Below are 14,427 nucleotides of genomic sequence, written 5' to 3'. Positions count from 1 at the left end.
AAATGTGTGGGGTGGTATAAAATCATGTAAACACAGAGACCAGACCATCTATTCCATAAGGGATTGAGTTGGTCGATAAAACATGAAGAGGGTGGTAGCATGAATTTTGGACCAAAGAAATAAAAAAATTGTGCAGCATTGAAAACGAAGCAAAACCAAACCCTGGAAGGCTGGTGTGATCGGAACTCAGCAAACAGATCATGAGGCTTATTATATAAGACTGTTATATAGGTTTCAGAGCCTGTTAAAGAGCTCATCTTTGAAGTATTTTAAAGCAAGAGCCCAGTATCTGATTCTCAGGAGTTTGCTGACTGGAACAGAGCATTCTTGTCTTATGTGATAGATAATAAATTCAGAGTCATCTATCCAAATATGAGGATCTAAACATTGGTACATTTGGGGAATTTTCTCTGTAAAATGTTAACTTATTATTTAAAGAAATGATTCCATATTTATCAGATAATTTAACAATCTGTAATAGAGGCTGTTGTGATACTCAAGGGAGTCGAACTCACTAGAGAGGTAAGAGTAGGTTGAACTAGGAGAATACCTCTGACACTGAGAAGAAATGGGAGGAGAAGAGAGCTCTGGTCCTTCCTCGTGAACTGGTTGGGCTCCATCAGTGTTCACACACTACCTCGCCTATTTTATTTGCTGGTAGTTCATGTGGAAGCTCCAGCCAGAAGTTAGCCGGCGGTGCGAAAACATCAGCAGCAAGCATGACAGAATTCTCGATTATTTTCCCAAATGGAGGTGTCAGAGTCTGTTCTCTTTTGTGAACCAACCCATCACTTGTGCCCCTAATGAGCTTTACCCGAAAACTGGACGTAAAACTCCCATGTTTCCCAAAGTGTGGTGCCAAAGTCGTGATTTAGATGGGAGAGCATTTTGGCTCATAAGCATAGCACTCATTAACGTTAAATCATGGTGAACGACTCCCATTCCAATTATATTTTACTCTTGATTAGAAAATCATGTCAATGGTGATAACATGTCTCAAACACCTAACGGTTTCTAAGCTCCCTTTAAAGGCACCTGTACTTTCATAGATGGCGTCAAGCTCAGAGCCTTCCCATGGGGATCAGTATTCCTTAAGAATGTCATCACGTTGCTTTCCTTCTATAGTAAGAATAGTTATGGTATCTTTCTTTTTCTGGCAAATAATATTGGTTTTACATATATGGTAGTAACAGATGCAAATTAAAGTATGTTTAATTAATAAAATAACAAATTACTTTTAAGTTAAGATAAATCTTAAAATAATTTAGATATATCATATATGGTCAGTAGATATGAATATATCTGGAAGAGTTAAAGAGGTGATGGAGGTTGAAAGAATTTGTTTTGCCCGGCTGGTATGGCTCATTGGTTGAGCGTTGACCCATGAACCAAGAGGTCATTGGTCCAATTCCCAGTCAGGGCACATGCCTGGGATATGGGCTCGATCCCCAGGAGAGGGTGTACAGGAGGCAGCTGATCGATGTTTTCCTCTCTCATGGATGTTTCTATATCCCTATCCCTTCCTCTCTCTAAAATTAATAAAAAGATAGTTTAAAAAATTGTTAATAGACAAAGATTATGACCTTTGGGATTTGAAAACTGGTTTTATCGTTTACAAATTGCGCAACCCTGGGCAAAGTCACTTAACCTGAGTCTCAGTTTCTGATTCACTATCAGAGGAATTACAGTGTTTCTGACTTCATGAGTTTAGTCTGAGGGGTAAATAAGTCTAACATGTAATCAAAACCTAGTAAAGGTCAATATAGTTTAAAATAAACAGATGACAAAATTACAGAGGGAACAAACACTCCGTGATGAAAGATGTAAAGCAGCAACGGATCCTTTGGCCATATTCAAGGCACACAATACAAAAGAGAAAAATATTTTAGAGAGAAAAAAACAATGAAAAAACAGAGTCAGCACCAGATGCAACACAATTGAACTGAATAGTCCCTAGTGTTTCAAGAAAATCCTCGCTCACAATTACCCAAACAAATCCATTGGCTTTGAAATCCAGAGAGATTTAAACCAAAGCACACAACTCTTTAGGGCCTCTTAAACTATTTTTATTGCTTTCTAAATTTTATACACCCAGCAACACCAAGTAACACATATCAGCAAGACTGCTACCCGAAAGTCAGATTGTTCCTACAATCTACCAACTCCACCATTCAGTTCAGTGCGGCCTCATTCATTCTAGAAATCATGGGGGTGGCCAGAGTCTACCACATACTGCATGAGCTAGGGAATGTGGACCAATGAAGATGGATACAGCTCATGTCCTCACCCACATTTACAGCTTCCAGCAGCATTTATTTGGTTAAGTGCTGAGCATCCTGTGATAAAAAAAAATCCTATTTAATATCCGAGACCATGTTATTCTTCCATTTGTTAATTGGCTGGATTAGCAAACACATTATGTATTTAGCAAACAGTAGGTGCATCCTCTGTGGCAGACAGATTGAGGGTCACTGGGTTGGATTCTAGAAAGAAGCTGACTGGTTCCTTGCAGAACTGCAAGTACAGTGCCATGGGAGCAAAGGTGAGGCCGAGATCGGTTCCCAGTTTTTCAGCAAACATCACTGTCAGATGACCAGCACATGTATGTCTGGATCCGGCTCCACTCTGAGGTGGAGAATTCTTTTTGAGTGGGTCTGAGCTAAGCCTGGGGCTTTCAGCGCTGGGTAAGGTTCACATGATGGCTTCAAAGAGAGCTCGTACCCTTGAGGAACTTCCCTTCCCCCCAAATGTCTATAATCACCCTTTGAGTCATGTATGCAGGGTGGGGCGAAAGGAGGTTCAAAGTTGTGAGTACTCGAAAGTTCATTCTTGTATTATTATTGATTAACCCTTGCAAACAAGTGAGGCAAATGAAATCAAAGAAAAATGTGATCCGTTTCCTTCTTCCCAGGCATTGGTGCTCTGGCTATCATTCTAGGCTCCAGAAAGTAGGATGGCCTTCTGCTCTCCCTGGCTCTGGCTCTGGCTTTCCATCCCCATTGCGATTCCTGTGTGTTGTTACTGCTGCTGAAGTCTCTCCATTATTAATAGTTGTGATCCTGCCCGGCTGGTGTGGCTCAGTGGTTATATGGTATTGACTCATGAACCAGACACACTAGTATCTTCATCATCTTTAGAACAAACTGACCCAGATAATTGATTCATTCACTTCTTCTTCAACACCACCAATATGATTTATCTTTCTAAAGCTCAACTCTTTTTTTTACCATTCCCTATCTAGAAAGCTGCAATAAGACCTTTTTTTGTTTAAGAAAAGTAGACAATTTCCAAGTGACATTGAAAGCCACCTATAGTCCAACATCATTTTGCTTGTTAGCATATTTCACATATAAAAAAGTCTTAATATATTTATTTACCTCCTTCTTTCTGTGGGCTACTCTTTAAAAATATATTTCTCTTTATTTCAGAGAGGGTGGGAGAGAGAGATAGAAACGTCAATGACCAGAGAGAATCATTGATCAGACACCTCCTGCACGACCCGCACTGGGAATAGAGCCCGCAGCCCGGACATGTGCCCTGACCTGCTGGTTCATACAGGTCAGCACAACCACTGCACTACACCAGCCGGGCGTGTGGGCTACTTTTAGAAGATAATTTCCATGTAAATTATTTCATTACATTATTTTACATGAACGCAAAATGTTGAAGATGAAGATTAGAGGGAAAGTTGACAACCTGTAAACTTATATGAAATATCTCAATGTAATATTATAGTGTTATAGAACAGTCAACATTTTTAAATGGATGTATTATGCAGTTTTAACACAGCTGAGATGATCAAATCAATGCAAAAATAATAGAATTCAGAATTGTCAGGACGAGAGAAGGAATGCTGCATTTTAGAATTGGACCTGTGTCTTCCCGCAGATTCCTTTTCCTAACTTGCTTGTCCTCTCCGCCTAGACAGTCAAATACTCCCCTGTATTTATAGGACACTTGTAAAGCACTTAACACAGAACAGTATGCAAATTCACACTAAATAATGCATAATGCTTACAGGAATCTGTTTCCCAACTTGCTGCAGCCTTCATCACATACAAGGAAAATAAGGACAACTAGAAGTAAAAAACAGCTGCATGTTGCTGTTTCTTTAAAGCTAAGCTGGAATAATGTGCATCTTTAATGTTGAAGACGTACATGCCATAGCTAGAGGGTCTACTTATTTCATTTAACTCATTTAATTCACATCGATATGGAGGGCAAGTGGAAGTTTCAGGAGAATAATCAGTGTAGTGGGTTCTTGTTTCATCTATTTTTCCATGGACATGTGTAGTGGAACAATGACATATCTTAATGAAATGAGCTCATCAGTGTAAGCTCTTGATATGCACTTTGATAAGAGCTAATGAAGAGTTCGTTGGTGCCATGCAAACATGACCTCTCACCTTTGGGGAGCGGGACTGAGACCTTCCTCAGAAGTTAGAGGACAGTTGTGTATGGTTCTCTCCTTCACAGAAGGAATATGAATGGAGCACTTACCCTGTTCCACACTGTGAATGGGATGTGGGATGTACGGTGGGTAAAATGGAACACGTTCCTTGATGCCATGAAGCTTATGCTCTCGGTCAGGAGAGACATTATTGATGTATGAAAACTAAAGTGCTATGCTATCAATGAGAGGAAGGTAGTTCTCTCAGAACATATGCCACTGCCTGTTTGACACAAGGAGTCCCAGAAAGCATCCTCAAGGAAGGGAAACTGGCTGAAATCTGCAAAATGAAAACTTACACAGAGAAGGGTGGTGGATAAGGATGGTGAGGTACATTGAGTAATAGCCCCAAATGTGGTCACATACAAATTCTTGGAACCTGCAAATAGGTTACTATACTTGGCAAAGAGGATGAAGCAAGCGATGAGGGAGGCATGCAGAGTGGTTAGGGGTAATAGGCAGGCAGGCAGAGTGGTTAGGGGCGATCAGATAGGCAGGCAAGAAGTTAGGGTCATCAGGCAGGCGAGTGGTTAGGGGCGATGAGGCAGGCAGGTAGAGTGTTTGGGGCGATGAGGCAGGCAGGTGAGTGGTTAGGGGTGGTGAGGCAGGCAGGTAGAGTGGGGCAATGAGGCAGGCAGGCGAGTGGTTAGGGGCGATGAGGCAGGCAGGTAGAGTGGTTAGGGGTGATGAGGCAGGCAGGCAAGTGGTTAGGAGCCAATGGTCCCGAATTGCGAGAGGGTTGTCTGAGTCCATGAACCCATTCCCTTCCTATGGAAGGCGTTCACATACAAGAAGAGTCCAGACACTCTAGTTTGGTGTATTAACATCCGCTTCCCAAATTTGCCACTTTCTAGTTTAGCTTAGAGCAGTGGTTCTCAACCTTCCTAATGCCGCGACCCTTTCATACAGTTCCTCATGTTGTGGTGACCCCCAATTTCATTGTTACAAATTGAACATAATTAAAGCATAGTGATTAATCACAAAAACAATATGCAATTATATATGTGTTTCCCATGGTCTTAGGTGACCCCTGTGAAAGGGTTGTTCGACTCCCAAAGGGGTTGCGACCCACAGGTTGAGAACCACTGGCTTAGAGTAATGCCCACATTCCCTTGTAGATTAAAACGCTAAGGATTCAAGTGGGGACAATTTCTTATGTCATAAGATTTGTGAGAGGATTAAATGAAAAATAATATGTCAAATTAATAGCACAGGAATCTGGCAGGATTGCAAACTAAGTTAACAAATCCCTCCAGGAAAAAAAAATTCACTGAGGAGTTGCATAAGTAGCAACAATAAAAAAGGTGAATGCATGTTTGAGTTCAACAACAGAAAGCAAACGATGGGGAGAAAGCTAAGCAAGATGGCCGAATAAGACTCCCCTAATTTGCATCCTACCTCAACACCAAATTGGTACCATTCATGGAGAACAGTGCATTGTGGGAGCTTTGGGATCCAGGTGGGAGACTGGGAGGCTCAGTGGATTAGGAGACCTAGGAGGGCCGTGTGGAGAAGGCAGCCTCACCTAGGCAGCTGCCCTGCTGAGTCCGATTCCGGCTGCAGACCCAGAAGCAGCTCTGTTCCCTGGTGACTGTGTCACAGCTCTGTTTCACTTGGTTCTGCCACCAGCACCAGGTGGCAGGAGACCCTGGAGGAGTCACGCCCACTGGTGCATCAGGTAATAGGCACACAGAGCTCCCTTCCAGCTGTGCCATCGGAAGTGGCTGGTAAACCAGCTCTAGTCTCTCCCAGGAGCCCCTGGAGGCAAACCCACCAAAGTAAGACTGTGGATTGCGAAAGGGCCCCTTAACTGAGTCCCTGCCACTGCCAGTCCCAGCCGCACTCAGTGAAGAGCCCTGTGGCCCAGGGTCCCTGCAGGAGACACTTCATCTGTGCCCCCAGCGCTCCTATACACAGCGGCAGCTTGTGACAGCCACACTCGGCTGGCCAGCCTGAGAGTCTAGGTCCCCAGCAGCAGACATCCTCATCCTTCCCTGTCTCAGCAGATGCTGAAATGGCCTGATGCTCGGCCCTGGGACCTCTAGCTGTGACCAGCGAGCAGCCCATTTCACCCAGGGCTCCTCCAGGAGACACGCCCATCTCCAGAGCTAGGTCTGCACACCTCAGTCTTGGCTGTGGAACCAGAAACAGGTCCTTAGCAATACTGGATTATACCCTGGAAAGTTGCGAAGAGTAATTCTTGCGTGTTCTATTAGTTAACACATCTAGCACATAGCACAATGACAAATTTTTTTTCTGTCACTGTGGTGAGCACATTTAACCAACATCGCCCCATTTTCTCATTTGATTCAAGATTAGGATGACATAGGACAGGAGATGCAGCAGGGGCGGCGGCACAATCCCACTGAGAGGCTGGGCCAAGCAGGCACCCATGCGCACACTTTCCCTGCTCCTTTACCCACACAGGAGGTCTGTGGCTGTTGCACAGGGAAGTCAAGGTGGATCGCCTTGACACCAAAGAGCCACAGCCTTGGCATCCCACCAGTCTTTCCTATTCTGGTGTCACAAGAAAACAGGGTCTGGAGGCCAACTCACAGTTTCCCCATCAACAATGTTGTCCAACAGACCAGGGCCTTCGGAGTAAGCGAGACAAACGCATGACTCCACATTTATCTTTGTGTCTTCCAAGGAAACAATACTGTGAGAAGACAGAGCCACGGTCATTTTCCCATTTACACCTAAAGCAACTCAGATTGCATGTTTATACTTTCCTTTTCAAACTCGTCCACACGTGAGATGAAGTAATCTGGGACCTGGAAGAATATTGCCATAACCTGCAAGACCAGACCAGAATAGAGAGCGTGACTTTGCTGCACCAGTTAATAGTTTTTTTTAAGTTTGTTAGGAAAAGGAAAATAGAATTTTGTAACAGAATCCCAACATATTTGGGTTAGGGTTTATTACGTTTTTAATGATGAATATTTATTTTTCTAGGAAACGATTGCATCTATAATTCTGAAACTATAGGCTGGCTTCAATAAGCCTTGTCAATCTCTTTCTCATCTTACGCATTTCTAAGTTCCAAGGTCGAAAACCCTGCAAAGCATCTATAATATGTCACAGAAATGGGTAAACATCACTGTACAATCAGTCTACAAAAGGGCCTTGCTTCATATCTCTCATCCATACCTCTATTCCTAACACCCAGCTGAGTGCCAAGATCACAGCAGGTGTCTAACACCGGTTAAACAGACAGCCTATGCGAATATCACTTTATGCTCCTTGGATGACTGTAATCCTAGAGAAAACAGCTACTGTAGCCTAAAACCTGGTCCCTGGTAGACGTCTTAGTTTCCTAGCACTCCTGTAACAAAGTGCACAAACTTGGGTAGCACAACACAACAGAAATATATTATCTCGTAGCTCGGAAAGACAGAGGTGCAAACTCAGGATGCTGGCAAGGGTGGTGCCTTCTGCAGGGCTCAGAGGGAGAGTCTGTATGGGCTCTCGCCTAGCTTCTTGTGCTGACTGACACTCCTTAGCATTCCGCAGGGTATAGCTGCATAACTCCGCAGGGATGGCTGGGTCGTGTGGTAGTCCTATTTTTTTTAAATTTTTCGAGGAACCTCCACCGTGGCTGTACCAGTTTACAATCCCACCCACAGTGCACCAGGGTTCCCTTTTCTTCACACCCTCACCATCCCTTGGTCTGTTCTTCCATCAGGGGATACAAGATGATAATTCCATTATCTTAAATGTTAGAGAGAATTAAAGAATGTTGTTGCAGACTCACTCTTTCTCTCTCGCCTCCCCTGTCCTAAATATCTATCTTCATCTTTATTTATTTTATTGTTTACTATGGGGAATATTTTCCCATGTAGCTCCATGATCCTCATTTCTCAATCCACTCAGCTGTCGGCACAAATATTACCTTAGCAGGTTGGACTCCTTTCTCCTTCCTCGTATGTTTATAGCAACTTGCCAGTCATTATTTTATATTTATTTTCAAAATATGAAACATCATGTGTCTGCTTATTTATATGTTACGTATTACTTATTCATTATTTGTCAGCCCCACAAGAATGCGAATATTCAAACATGCATACCTACAAGCAAATGTTACATGCAAATAAATATTAGGCCTTTTGTAGACCTTGCCTTGGGGGCAAATGGACACAAAGACTACACTGTGGCCAATATTGTTTTCTAAGCATTTCTATGAATTAAATATGAGCTTTATAGTTTGCAAAATAAAAATACTGAAACCTGTTTACAAATTAATTTGGATATTATGGAATTTTCAGAGTCATGACATATGATTTCTTTTTTTTATATAAATACTAGAGGCCCAGTGCATGGATTCATGCACACTGAAAGGAAATTAATTAGAAGAAATATTTTAGAGGCTGGAGAGTGACCGCAGGAGATCAGCCGGCCAGGGAGGGACCCTGGAGGGCTCCAGGGTATGTCCTGCTGTCTAGCTCAGTCCCAATGGCCGGACCCCAGCAGTAAGCTAACCTACAGGTCAAAGCATCTGCCCCTGGTGGTCAGTGCACATCATAGTGACTGGTTGAATGATCCAACGAAAGGTCGGACATTTAGCACATTAGGCTTTTATTATATAGGAATTTTTTTTATTGACATCAGAGAGTAAGGGAGAGGGAGAGAGAAAGAAATCTCAATGATGAGAGAGAATCATTGATTGGTCGCCTTCTGCATGTCCCCCACTGGGGATCCAGCCTGCGATCTGGCCCTGACCCAGAATGGAACCCTGGCCTTCTGGTTCATAGATTGATGCTCAACCACTGAGCCACACAGGCCTGGCAATGACATACAATTTCATTTAGCCTAAATAATTTCATAGGATATAGGCTTTTAATGCATTTATTATGAATTATTAAAATTGTTATAATTTTAATAAGGGGGCTTTGCTTGCAAAATTTATTTAATCTTTCCCAGTAATTGTTTGTCATTGTTCATTAACTGATCAATCTCTCTCAATTACTGGACAAAGTCATGTGGAAACTTTTATACTTGGAACAGATATAGGAGGTCCAAAATATACAGTAGATTGGGCTGTGCAATAAGGGACGCCTGCTGGATTATAAATGGTTACAAATATTTCTCTCCCCCGCTGAGACTAAAGCTTCCAGATAACTTAATGCAGGTGTATGAGCTTAAAAATAATTTTAGTCTCTCTCCACCTGCGATGACCTGCCAGGCACATAAGCAGACGGTGGGTGGAAGTCTCTGCAAGGACCCAGAGCCAGAGGAAGCAGCTGGGCTGCAGCGTTTGGACTATCTGGGGAGGCGAGGGTGTGCGAGTCATCCGGCCTGGCCTTCCTGCCTAAGCAGAGGAATATTTATAGCGGGGAATGCGCATGGAAAGAGCAGGAAGTGATCTGGGTTTTGACACCTGCCTGGATGCTATTAGTGTCATTTCTACATGAAGAAGGCATTTTCCCAGGTGGAGGGAGAGGGAAGTGGAGGGATCGGACTCATTTACATTTACTCATCTTCTCTTGATTTGCCTTGTCTGCTGCGTTCACGTGACCTTGCACCAGTCATTAAACTCTAGAGGTAGGCAGAGCAGCAGCTATTTACCGAAATGAGAGACAGGCAAATTAGATCTCAGAGGAGTGCGTGAGAACCTATTTAAATATTTCTTAAAGGTTTTGGAAAATAAATGTAATGTTCCTAACTAATGCGATGTGCTGTTTCCAGAAGGAATAGAAGGTCGATTGTATAGACTTTGAATTCAGACACACCCATGTTTTTAATACTAGCCCTGCTGCTGGTCTCTTGCCATTGGCTCTTGCTCCTAAATCTCTCTGAATATTACATAATTATCACAACAACCCCAGGGGATTGGCACAAAGATTTTTCCCTGTGTTTTTTTTAATGACTACATTAAAATAATTGCATTTAGATGATTGATCATGTGATTTAAAAAATTTAGCAAATGCTCCTTAAACACAAACTGGGTTATATAGAGCTAGGTAGACAAGAGTGACAAAGATGAATAAAATTCCGTTTCTGACCTGGAGAAGCTAACAGTATAGTGGGGAAAACTCTTATAGGCAGGTGATTTGCCAGCTGGCAACTGTATCAAGAGTTGGAACACAGGGTGACATCCTAACCTCATCTGCGACCTCATGGGGTGATGAGAAAGCTACACCTTGAAAAATTTGTAGGATTTCACCACATTGGATGCTATCTTGGGTACTAGCTTGTTTCTGGAAAAAATAAAAAATCTAAATCTGAGGTTAAAAAAAAAAAAAGCAGGAGAAAAATGGTCATAAAATAGAACCAAGGGATGGCGTTTTATGCGATTACTACACGGGGTGGTGCAGAACGCCAGAGAGAGGAGAGCTCTAAGGCACCCAGCACCCTGAACGAGAACCCAGGGGCCAGCTTTCCGTGCGGAGCTTCTAATCCCATTCATCAGTCTGAACAGCGGCGAGGCCGGTGAGCCACGCAGGGGGGCGGCGCTGGGCAGCAAGTGCGCAGGGCGGGCGCCGCACGCTTCGGGGAACTTAATCATATAACCTCCTTCATTACTCACGCAATCCCCGGCTGTCAATACTGCAGCCGCGCCGCCCTGACTCCGGCTGTTTAAGATCCTGTCAATCTCCGGCCGCGATCTTGCCAGGCAAATGCACTCAGAGCTCTTTCCAGGCGGTGTTATCTCTGCTGATAACGCTGCAGCCTTCGCACTGGGGGAGAAAACTCATTCCAGCCCTTTCGTTCTGGCATTCCCTTTGCAAAAGGCCAAGGTTCCGTTCCCCCTTGCGATGAGTAAGCGCCGGGGTGGGAATGCAGTCTTCTACTTTGGTCCAGAATCCAAAGAGCTGACTTTTATTCTTCCAAGGAAGATTTTGGCCTTAGGCGCGGAATGATACCATTATAGTCGTGACATGAACCAAGAGGCGTTATTGACTATCTCCCTGTGCATTAGGCCCCGCTATCCACACTCTGCGATCCTCGCAGCAACACCCTGAATTCATTATCGTCCCTGTTTGCTAAGACGAAGAAAATATGTTCGGAGGAGTTCAGGGAATCGCCCAAGCAGACACTCCTACTGAAAGAGAGGCGCGATTTAAAAACCGGAGTGCATGATGCCAGTTACTCTAAGACATTCCACTTAGAAAGGGATTCTTAGTAAATTCTCCAGATGATCATTATTGGCGTGGAGGTAGGATTCCTGCTAGGTTACTGACCTTTAAAATTAGAGCTAAAGTGACCTCTCTCCTGAAAAAGTGATAAATGAACTTTACAGAGCCCTGACCGGCTGCTCAACGGTTAGAGAGTCAGTCTGCGGACCCGGGTTCGATTCCGGTCAAGGGCAGGTACCTGGGTCGCAGGTTCAATCCCACCTCTTTGGGACTTCAACGGGAGGCAACCAATCAGTGTGTCTCTCTCAGGTAGATGTTTCTCTCTTTTTCCTCTCTCTCTCCTCCTCCTCCCGTCCCTTCCACTCTTTCTAAAAATCAATGGAAAAAATATCCTCACTCCCTGGGTGAGGATTAAAAACAAACAAACAAACAAAAACAACACCTCACTTTAAAGAATCCATATACACAATGGAATATTACGGAGTCTTTCTTTCTTTCATAATTAGGTTAAGGTGCCCCTTTCCTTTGTCTTCAGAACAACATTCATTTATCCAGCCATTTATTCATTCAACAAATACTTCTAGGAAACCCATTATATGCCAGCCACTGTTCCACATACTGCTGTATTAGCCAATGAGATATAGTCCCTTCTCTCACATAGACAAACAGATGCATAAACATGATCGTTTTTCTACCAAATGCTTTCAAAACAACAAAACAAAGTGATAACGAATAACCAAGGGAAGAGGCAAAGTTTGCTTCATGTGGGGTGGCCAGGGATCGGGCCTCTGAGGAACTAAGGTTTGTGAGGAACGAGCCCGCCATGCAGGGAATTGGGGAGCAGTGCTCCAGACAGAGGGGAGAGCAAGAGCTAAAGCTCTAGGGTGGCGATGCTTGGCAAGCTCATGGAACTGACACAAAGCCAGCATGGGCTCCTGCTGATGTGCCACACACTGAGATCCCTTCGTAATTAGGTAAGAATCATAAACTGCGTGTCTCTGTGCTATTTAGAGCTTCAGATCTTCAGGAGCCATAAAAATACTTATTGGGGGAAAATGGAATAAGTGTTTATTGTTTATATCCCCTTCCATGGTACAAGCTCCTTTGGGTCAGGGACCTTCGTTATATCGCATCATTAAAAAGTTTTTTTTCGTTGTTGATTTCAGAAAGGAAAGGAGAGGTATAGAGAGATAGAAACGTAACTGAAGAGAGAGAATCATTGATGGGCTGCCTCCTGCATGCCCCACACTGGGGATCAAACCCAGAACCCAGCCAGGCATGTGCCCTGACCGGGAATCAAACCGTGACCTCCTGGTTCCTAGACTCAACCACTGAGCCACACTGGCTGGGCTCTACTGCATCTTTGATGGCTATGACCAAACTTGACACAAAGAAGATACCCAGTAAATATTTTTTAAAAAAGTAAATGGCTAGAAAAATGAATGAATGATATGGACATAATTGAAACATTAAATCTTATTGGTGGTGATATTATATTTTTAACTGGAAATGAATCTCTAAAAAGTGTCACAGGTCCTTCACCAGGCCCCACTTTCCAACAGCGGGGAAATAAAATGAGAAAGAAACTAGACTGTGCTCATTACCCTTCGTCTCATTCTCACCTCATTGACCAAGGACAGGGTCTCCTACTCTGGGGAGTCCGTTGATTGTGATTATTTGTACTTCCAGGTGGCACTGCCAGGAACCGTGGGGGCTATGCTATTTACTGGTTAATGGCTAATCCCAAGTTTCTTTTGTTGTCACTAAAATAAATGCTACAGGCTGTGGACAAGATCAGGAATGAAGCAAATTATCAGCAAGGGGTGAGAGAAAACTTGTGTTGTGTGGTCTATACTAAATTCCCAGTGTTTGTGTGTGGATTTACTTGAAGAAAAAAATGGGACTAGGCATTTGGTGCTCATAATTCCCATGGTAAAATTGTCACTGTATAAGACATTTACAATTATAACCAGTTAATGGGGAGATACAATCATTGCTTTGAATCATTCACTTCTTTGTCTCCCTTTTCTGCATACGTTCTACATTCTAGTCCTGTATTTAGTCTAAAGTAGTGATAGATGAAGATGCATACTTTTGCAAGAGGTGATTTTTATTTTTCTTCCATTTACAGAGGGGGATAATGAAACCCAGAGAGGAATTACCATACCCAGGATTACATAATGACTGGATGAAGTGATAGAATTCTTATTCACTATGTTACTGGAAATTCTTCTATATAGAAATTCTTCCACTTGGCCACTTATATGCTGACTGCTCTTGATTGTTTCTAGGAAACATAATCATAGGGCAGTCAGTTTGGCAATCAGGTATCAGATAAATCCTACTGATGATCTTGCTCTTCTAACCAGATTCTCCAGTGCCATTAACCATAAATTTGAGACCTGCTCACATGATTCCCACCTTCATCCTAGAGCCACCGGGGGACATGCTTTCCATCAAATGCTAAGGCCGGCTCCTATTCCTGTGTATACAATTCTTGAGACAATCTTCTTCAGAGTTAGAGGTCTGCTTTTTCACAGAATACCTGATCACATGCCAATATTAAAAGTTCCATTCACTTTCCAGGGCAGCTCCCTGTGTGTCACCCCTATTCTTAATATCAAAACAGATGGATAGGACAGAGAAGACAACTGGAGAAAAATGTAATTGGCCTTCTACTGTATTCTAGCCATTGGACAAGATAATTTATTTTAAGGTACTGTGTGTATTAAAGAAAAATTATTATATATCCCCAGTTGTGACAGTTATATAAGACCTAAGTTTCAGAGACGCTAACTATCATGAGCAAGGTAAGACATCTTTAATGTATCAAAGTAACTGCACCAGGCCACCCTCTTAAAGCTGTTAAATGTATTTGGTCTTTGAACCTTTGACAATAGC

Source organism: Myotis yumanensis, unplaced genomic scaffold, assembly GCF_028538775.1.
Source record: "Myotis yumanensis isolate MYYU_CA2020_CCGP unplaced genomic scaffold, mMyoYum1.0.hap1 SCAF_18, whole genome shotgun sequence".
NCBI lineage: Eukaryota > Metazoa > Chordata > Mammalia > Chiroptera > Vespertilionidae > Myotis > Myotis yumanensis.
Note: the sequence above shows the minus strand (reverse complement) of the source record.